This window comes from Oncorhynchus clarkii, chromosome 9 (genome assembly GCF_045791955.1).
Source record: "Oncorhynchus clarkii lewisi isolate Uvic-CL-2024 chromosome 9, UVic_Ocla_1.0, whole genome shotgun sequence".
Lineage (NCBI taxonomy): Eukaryota > Metazoa > Chordata > Actinopteri > Salmoniformes > Salmonidae > Oncorhynchus > Oncorhynchus clarkii.
Window position 1 is genome coordinate 36,006,230 of NC_092155.1, and position 8,757 is coordinate 36,014,986.

The window sequence follows — 8,757 nt, forward strand, 5'->3', positions numbered from 1 at the left end:
ATAGACATACTTGTGAGTGCGGTTGAGAGTTTTTTTTGGGGGACATCAGAAGTCCAATGCATTTCCTGTAGACAGCCAGTAGGTGTCAATGTTTGACCAAGCGAGCTCTGACAGGGACTGGTGGAAGTGGGTGCCGTTCTGTGAGGAAGAGGATGATGAGGCAGTGGAAGTGGAAGTGGAAGTGGATGTGGACAGCAGCATGCCAGAGCCCCTGTGCCTGCTCACCGACGCCCCCTACAGCCAGAGCAGGCAGAGCTGCAGCAGCAGGGTAGAGCACCTGGTGCTGAGCTAGGCAGCTGGAGAAAGAGAGGCAGGCAGGGAGAGGAGGGGAGCCCCTGCTGCAGGGACTGTTCTCTGATCAAGACCACTGCATGCATGAAGGAAGGGAGGTAACATCAAAACTCAGGGAAAGACTCATTGTGGCGTGTCTCTCTCAGGGATGAGCACAATGACCCGCTGAAAGAAATTAGGTAAAAATTATAACGGATCTATATATTTTCAAATAACTGTGCTTTTTCTGATCCACATTGATTTTGACAAACAAAACAACCCCCCAAAAATCTGTCGCCCTTCATTGAATTTCAAAATACCGATGTGGCCCTTAAACCAAAAGGTTTACCCACCCCTGGTCTAAAATGTAGTAAATGTGTTTGCCTCCTACTGGCCATCTGGATATTGGTTACATATGAGATAAACATTTACAGCAAATTAATAGATATGCTATGTTAGACAAGTAGCCTATCTAGTAGAAAATGCAGTCGTGATTTTTTAAAACATTTGCTTCATAGAAAGTATCATAGAAAATACTCTGATGATTGACAATCCAAAGTATATCAGTGTGTAGCACAGCAATACACCGAATGGTCGTTATGTAGAGATCAAAAGGCCTATGGTTACGACCACAGGGTTTGAGGCTCTGCTCCCAGGTGGGCAGCGGTGATTGGTCAATGGCCTGGGTGTTATCACACTTTCCCATTGCTGTGGCAACGAGCGATAACACATAAACCACAGGCCACCATAATGAATTGATAACACTTCATTAGGCCTTTAAGGCCTGTATGCAATCAGCCTGTCAGGCACTATTGAAACCATAACACTGGACTGGAGGTGATCCTGTTTAGCATTTAATAATGATCCCCTCACTACTCCTCCCCTATATTCCCCTGGGTAATACTGTAAGTACAGACAAATATGCACTGTTTCATTACCCTGCCATGGAACCTTAGTCTCATGTGTTGTCACTGGGCTGTTCATCGGTTTCAGTGAACATGCTGGTTTGATTACCATGCTGGGAATAATCTGTAATAAAAAAAAGGGAGGTTGTCCAAAATTATTTTATTTCAGGGCAAAAGAATGGACTGTCAGGCGGTTATTTTTCAGAGTGAGGAGAACCAGATGCACAGTCGGGAACTGATATGACGTTGCGCAAATGGACTTCAAGTGCCAGAACAATAGAGCCCATTTAGAAACAAGAGAGTGTGTATGTGTTTTTCCATCTGTTTGGTCAGGCGCTTAATGGGATTGCTAAGGACTGTAAGCTTTGATGTGTCTACTAGGTCGTGGTCTGGAGAAAGCCTTGGCTCAGACATTGTGGACCATAAATATGAGAGAAACTTCCCTGTTTTAATGGGTGAGACCACATTTCAAATGATGCCATATTCCTGACACAAAGATATGACCCAGGATGACAGCCTCACGCCCAAACCACCCCACCCCCCTGACCAGCGAGTTCAATACAACCTTCAGTACTCGCCACTTGGCAAATAGTTGGACCATATCATAAAAAACCGCTGGCTCATCTTGAACACCGATCCATAACTGGAAAATACATTTAAAGAACCCCCGCAGGTCGTCTTCAGACACGCCTCCAACATCAGTCAAATGAGGATGGATCTTCCACCAGCACCACGTAGCACCTTCCTAGTCAATGTGTCGGACGGTAATTACAGACGTACCCACTGAAACTTTACGAAGAAATGTTCAATCACCCTATCATGGGCAAGGCATCATTAGGTGTTCTACAAACAACGTGGTATGCCTAGTCAAGTGTATTTGTGGTCTATGCTGTGTAGGAAAAAACTAAATGAGCTCTGAAAACAAGGATAGCAGAACACAGGATTCATATAGGAACTCTTGACCAGAGGCACCCTGTGCTGCTGCGCATTTCATGGAGGCTCGTCACAAAATCAGCTCTCTGAGATTCCAGTCAAGTTCTTCCACACCGATCTCGACAAACCATTTCTGTATGGACCTCGCTTTGTGCACGGGGGCATTGCCATGCTGAAACAGTAACGGACCTTCCCCAAACTGTTGCCACAAAGTTGGAAGCACAGAATCATCTAGAATGTCATTGTATGCTGTAGCATTAAGGTTTCCCTTCACTGGAACTAAAGGGCCTAGCCCAAACTATGAAAAACAGCCCCAGACCATTATTCCTCCTCCACCAAACTTTACAGTTGGCACTATGCATTGGGGCAGGTAGCGTTCTCCTGGCATCCGCCAAACACAGATTCGTCTGTCGGACTGCCGGATGGTGAGGGCGTGATTCATCACTCCAGAGAACGTGTTTCCACTGCTCCAGAGTCCAATGGCGGCAAGTCTTACACCACTACAGCCGATACTTGGCATTGCACATGGTGATATTAGGCTTGTGTGCGGCTGTTCGGCCATGGAATCCCATTTCATGAAGCCCCCGACGAACAGTTGTTGTGTGAGTGTTGCAACCGAGGACAGATGATTTTTAGGACATTCATTTGAGACTTGCTCCCAGTCAGGGGAAGTATTGGCCTAGACAAGCATAGCTCAGTTAAAGGTAAAAAAATATGAAGTAGAATTCCTTGTTATTTCAATGTCTGTTCCTCTGTCTCTCTCAGATTGGGAAGGACAGAACTCTCTATGACTCCTGCTGCGTCAGCTACTTTCCCAAGTGGGAGTACATTGTAATGGGCGGCTCGGACAGGCAGGCCTCCCTCTACACCAAATACTGGGTGCGGCTCGGCACCATCGGGGAACAGAGCTCCTGGGTGTGGACCTGTAGAGTCTATGTGGTGGGTCTCTTTTAGTGTGTGTGTGTACATTTGAGTAACTGTGTGTAGAGAGTGTATGAGAGAGAGTGTGTGTGTGTGCGTGTGTCTGAAGGGTACTGTATTGGAACGCTGTAATTTAAAACAGAGCTGACATGGTGCCGAGACATGCTGTGAAGAACGCGGAACGGAAATTATAAGATGCGACTGACGTAAACGCTATAGATGTCATGCTGTCAGATCAAGTGTTGATGCGACATATCACGTTGGGATAAATTCACAGATCAGTTATTTTTAACTTGTGGAAAAAGTATCACCCATAGAGTACATGAAAGTAATATCAATGTAGTTTATTTTATATCTTTAATATTTTATATTATATTAATACTAGCGACTCACACGAGAAAGCATTAGGTTCTACCTGGCTGACATCTCCACATTGTCTTAGACGGGGATCTAACAACAGGAACACTTTGTCTCTCTGTATTTTCATGGAAGTGTTAATGGGAACCACTGTTACATTGTTCTCTCTTTGTCTTCTGTGTAGGTGTTGGGCTTCCAGGACAGACCATAGCCTTCTTTCAGCTCATCTTCACCACAATGCATGGCCTGTACAAAGACCGTCACGCCTACAGAGACGGCATGACCGATGTCATCCTCCAGCACCTCATCACTGAACAGAAAGGTGGATTGACTTAAACAGTACATTGTACTTCCCTTAAGTCCCTTACGTTGTCAGTGTTAGCAGATCTGATGGAAATGGATGGCAGAAGCTCCCTGAAGAAGTCCATTAGAAGGCTATGTAGTCCAGCCCATATGCTCAGATCTATCCAGTCCCTTCAGATCTGTAAACACTAAGGGTGTAGGAGTTAAGTGAAGCTAGGACTAGTGGTTTTTTTTTGACTGGACTTCCTGTGCTTACTATACCTGTTCTCCATGCCCAGTGAGGATGAAGTGCAGAGAGCTGGATAAGAAGATAGCTATCAACAGGAACCGCCGTGCCATCCAGCTGCCTGAGAAGATCCTCATCTACGATTTCTGACGACTCTTCCGACATGTACAACCGCATCAAGGAGAAGATCTGCAGGAAGTTTGAGTGCAACCTGCTCGTGGTCTGCTCAGAGCACATCATCCTGTGTCAGGTGAAACTTATACCCAGTCCAAAATCATACCCTATCCCCTACTACCCCCAAACACATTTACACTGTGGTAGTAGATGGTCGTAGTATTTGTACAGTTATTTAAAGCTGTTTTTAGACTAAATACATTGATTAATAACTGTTTTCTACGGATTTGCTTTTGACTTCAGGCTTTTCTCAAACACTTGGTGACAAACAACTCCGTAAAGTGCCATAACAAAACACAACACAGGGGGCTGCTGAGGGGAGGAGACCATGTGTTTGATGAGTTCGATACAATTTCATTTAATCTGTTCCAGTCATTACTATGAGCCCGTCCTCCCCAATTAAGGTGCTTACCAACCTCCTGTGCAACACAAACTATTTGGCCTAAGTCAATAACACTGACCTGCAGCGTCTTTGGCTTATGTAAATTATACTAATGCATTGGTGACAGATTGTGAAAGACCCCCCCCCCCGAAATACATTATCATGCTATTAAGATGATGGAAAGCCAGTGAATTAGTGTTTAGTGCTGCATCGCTGCTCTAAAACACCTCAGAGAGAGGCCAGAGAGGGACGGCCAGAGAGGGACGGCCAGAGAGAGGCCAGAGAGGGACGGCCAGAGAAAGGCCAGAGAGGGACGGCCAGAGAGGGACGGCCAGAGAGGGACGGCCAGAGAGAGGCCAGAGAGGGACGGCCAGAGAAAGGCCAGAGAGGGACGGCCAGAGAGGGACGGCCAGAGAGGGACGGCCAGAGAGAGGCCAGAGAAGGACGGCCAGAGAGGGACGGCCAGACAGAGGCCTGAGAGAGTCCAGAGAGGGACGGCCAGAGAGAGGCCAGAGAGGGACGGCCAGAGAGAGGCCAGAGAAGGACGGCCAGAGAGGGACGGCCAGAGAGAGGCCAGAGAGAGTCCAGAGAGGGACGGCCAGAGAGAGGCCAGAGAGGGCCGGCCAGAGAGAGGCCAGAGAGAGTCCAGAGGTCCTCCAGATCTTTCTGCCTATCCTTCTTCAACTGTATCTGTGTTCCTTTACGGGTTCTCTCTCTGAGTCTCTCCTCAGCCATTAGACAGCCTGAGTGAGACAGGGAAGAGTGAGTGGTTACCACCACAGCATTGTGGAGCCTGGCTGGATGTATCTGGTGGTTTCCTCCCTGGTTTGTGTCTCTGGGGTTTGACAGAGAAGGGGAGGGGAGCAGTCTAGAGTTAACTGTGACAGAGATGCTTTAGATCTGTCTCTAAAAGCCATGTTACAGCTTCACCACTGAGGCTGATGGTTTCTCTGGTATGACTGTCTAACCTCTGAATGGGCTCTGTCAAATACAATCAGACTTAGCATTAGCACATAGCATTGAACGAGAATGAAACATATGGATAGTTAGATTAGAAGGATATATTAAGGGACAGCCATACAAAACTGCCCTCTTTCCATTCATCAAATGGTACAGTTTGGAAGCTGGAATGACATTTTTGAGGAATGTGTGCAGGTAGCCTGTAGGAGACGTTTGAAGGAGCCTAATCATATTAAAACCTTGTGACTGCTTGTGTTTATGCCACACATAAAAGGTGTTACATTTGAAAAGTGAAATTACAAATATTGACGCTGTATTGAAGCGTTTCTAGGTTGGCAAGGAATAGCCGCTGGAATCACTGAAGTTTAGCCTAGCGTAGAAGTTTGTACTCACTTAAAAACAATAATACAATTATTCATTGTTGTAGGCTAGTCTAGGTAGGATCATTGTATTGTCCCTAATCAAGATCAATAGGGGAGCCTTTTGAGCTGCATGTCTCATTGTCTCCAACCTGGCCTCTCTGCTGCTTATCAGCTATTCCTCGTAGTTCTTGTGGATTTACACTATATTGAACATTGGTTCAGCTTTAAATTATTTTATATGTGGTGTCTGTCCTTCACCAGTACCAAGGAATAGTGGCTCATGGAGTCTCTGATTCTCTACATTAAAGTCATTGGTGGCCGACCAGACAGCGAGGGCCTACTGGTGGGGCTAAAGAAGAGAGCAGATACAAACACTTCTGTCTTAGCTAACTTGTATTTATCTAGGTTAGTCTTATTGAGATCTCCTGCGGCTCAAGCCAATCCAACTTGCACCAATGGTATTAATTTTCTCTTCAGATCCTGAAGGTCTTTGTGGACAACCCGTTTGCCATCAATCTGCTGAAGCAGTCTACACCTGTGCGTTGTCTGGACATGAGTACGTCCCGCAGCACGCTGGCAGTGGTGGACGAACACAGCACCTGCCGGTTTAATGACATCCACACCAAGGAACAGCTCTTTAAGGTCAGAGGGCAGGCATCAAGAGTTATTAAGGCCAAGGTTGAGGTGGCTTCACTTTCAAATTATTGTTCAAAGGTTGTCCCTTTTTCCTTCACCTACTTTTCCCCCTGACTTGCCCTCTATGAGCATCCTTCCCTACTCCCCAGGAGCCCAATGCTAACAACGTAGCATGGAACACTTAATGTGAGGGCATGCTGTGTTTGTCAGGCAGCTGCTACCTCAACGTCAAGGCCAGTAACTTCCCAGTGCACCAACCGAAGCTGCAGGGCTTTGTGGTGGGCTACAATGGCTCCAAGATCTTCTGCCTGCATGTCTACTCCATATCCACCGTGGAGGTTACCGGTGGGTGGGAAGAATAATACTTAAAGAACTGAGCTTTATTATCCACTATTTAGTTCTGTTTCTACGTTTTCTTATTGTATGTTGAATTGACTGATTTCCCCTTCTTTCCCATCTCTTCTCCACAGTCGGCTCCTATGTACCAGTGTCTATGTACCAGTGTCTATGTACCAGTGTCTATGTACCAGAGAGAAGGATGTTCAAGCAGGTCTATCAGATCTCCTGTCTGTGTGTGACTGACAGTGACTGTAGGGATCTGGCCACATATGCCCTGGAAGGGCTCGACTGTCACCTTTAAGAAGGTCATACAAGCACATACTCCCACGGAAGCACACACACACCTTTTCACTGCAATGCTAGTGTTCATCACTAGATGGTGCAGCCTGATGCTATTTGTATGAAGAACCTCTCTCATGCTTGTTTGACCAATGTGACAGAATAGCTTAAGTATGTGGTGTGAGTGGATTCTCTGGCTTCCCCATAATTTGTTGTGGCTCCGGACAAGCACACCTCATTCTACTTGTCAACTAATCATCAAGCCCTTGACAAGTTGAATCAGGTGTTTTTGTCCAGGACTACAACAAAAATGTGTGCTGTTGGGGATACTCGAGGACTGGAGTTCCCTTTTGTTTCTCTCTCTCAGGCCTTCATCCGAGTACGAGACCTGCGCTGCCTGGAGCTCATCAACAGCATTTGAGGTACAATATGGCACAGACACACTCCCCTAAAATGCATAATGGATTAGTCCAAATGGTATTATTCCAAGATCAAAGAATTTGTCACGGTAGAAAACAGACCACATAGCTTTAATCAGGGTGGATTTACTGGTTGACCAGAGAACTCCACATGACATCATCCAAGCGAGACAGAGGAGGGGAAACTTGGGATCGCATGGGTTGCCCTCATTAAGCATTTTCTTACTGCCCCAACATATGACTGTGTACACACACACACACACACACACACATGCACTCAGGCACTCACACACAAAGGGCTAGTAAAGGGAGGAAAGCGTTATGTTATGTGAACTTAGCTGATCTCCTGGGAATATTTGGGACTATAAATACATTCATGTGTTTTCATGGACATTCTTTGTGATAAGATTAGACCTGCCTCGGGGGCTGCAGTTTGAAAAGGGAAAAGTCAATCATTTTTTTGTTGTTGCATGGTGACGGTGGATGTGGAAACAATGGATCATTGAATTCCACAAAACAGTCTTGGTGTCTGTGTGTGTGCATACTGTATGGAATACGTGCAACTATGGGCAGATAGTCCAGGGTCAGACTAGGGTGAAACTGACTGAGCGGCTGATATTAGCTCATTTCTCTCTTTCTTTGCATGTGCGTGCATACACTAGTGTTCGTGTGTGTGTGCTGATGGATTTCTAGGAGAGAAAGAAGAGGGGTGAGAGTGACAAGGAGCTATTCCTATCGGACGTCTATGCCTACCAGGGGAAATTCCACCAGTCTAAGGACTGGCTACCACTCCAGAGTCCTCAGCTTGTACACTGTACGACTACCGATTGACTCATACACACACTCTCATACCCTAGACCTGTACATGTTCAAGACAACAGACATTTACACACATGGATGTTTGAATATGCCTGTACACCCACACACGCATGTGAGACCTGTGCCTGTTTGAGTCAGCCAAGATACTGAACACACACACACACAGGAGTGTGGCTTTATGTGACACACATACCCAGAAATAATTGATGGTGGGGTGTCAGTTGTTGGATGTAAATGATTTTATGAGGGGTCAGTTGAAGTTGAGGCGATCTCCTGTTAAGTGTGTTTATGTGTGGAGTGGTCTTTGATCACAACCTGTGTATGTATGTTCATGGTAATGAAGCAGATGACACAGGCGTGACTCCTTTCCCCTCCCTTGTGTGTTTTGTGGCTGCTGTATATTTATGTGGCTGTGAGGCCATCTGGTCCTCGAGGCTGTTTGTTTTACCACTGGAGGACACCAGAGGGGGAA

At 46.2% G+C, this 8,757-nt stretch overlaps 1 pseudogene; it reads left to right on the forward strand.

Annotated features, from left to right (window-relative positions):
* The first annotated feature begins 88 nt into the window (after positions 1 to 88).
* LOC139417532 (intraflagellar transport protein 122 homolog) lies at positions 89 to 7,470 on the forward strand (annotated as a pseudogene).
* Positions 7,471 to 8,757: the final 1,287 nt, after the last annotated feature.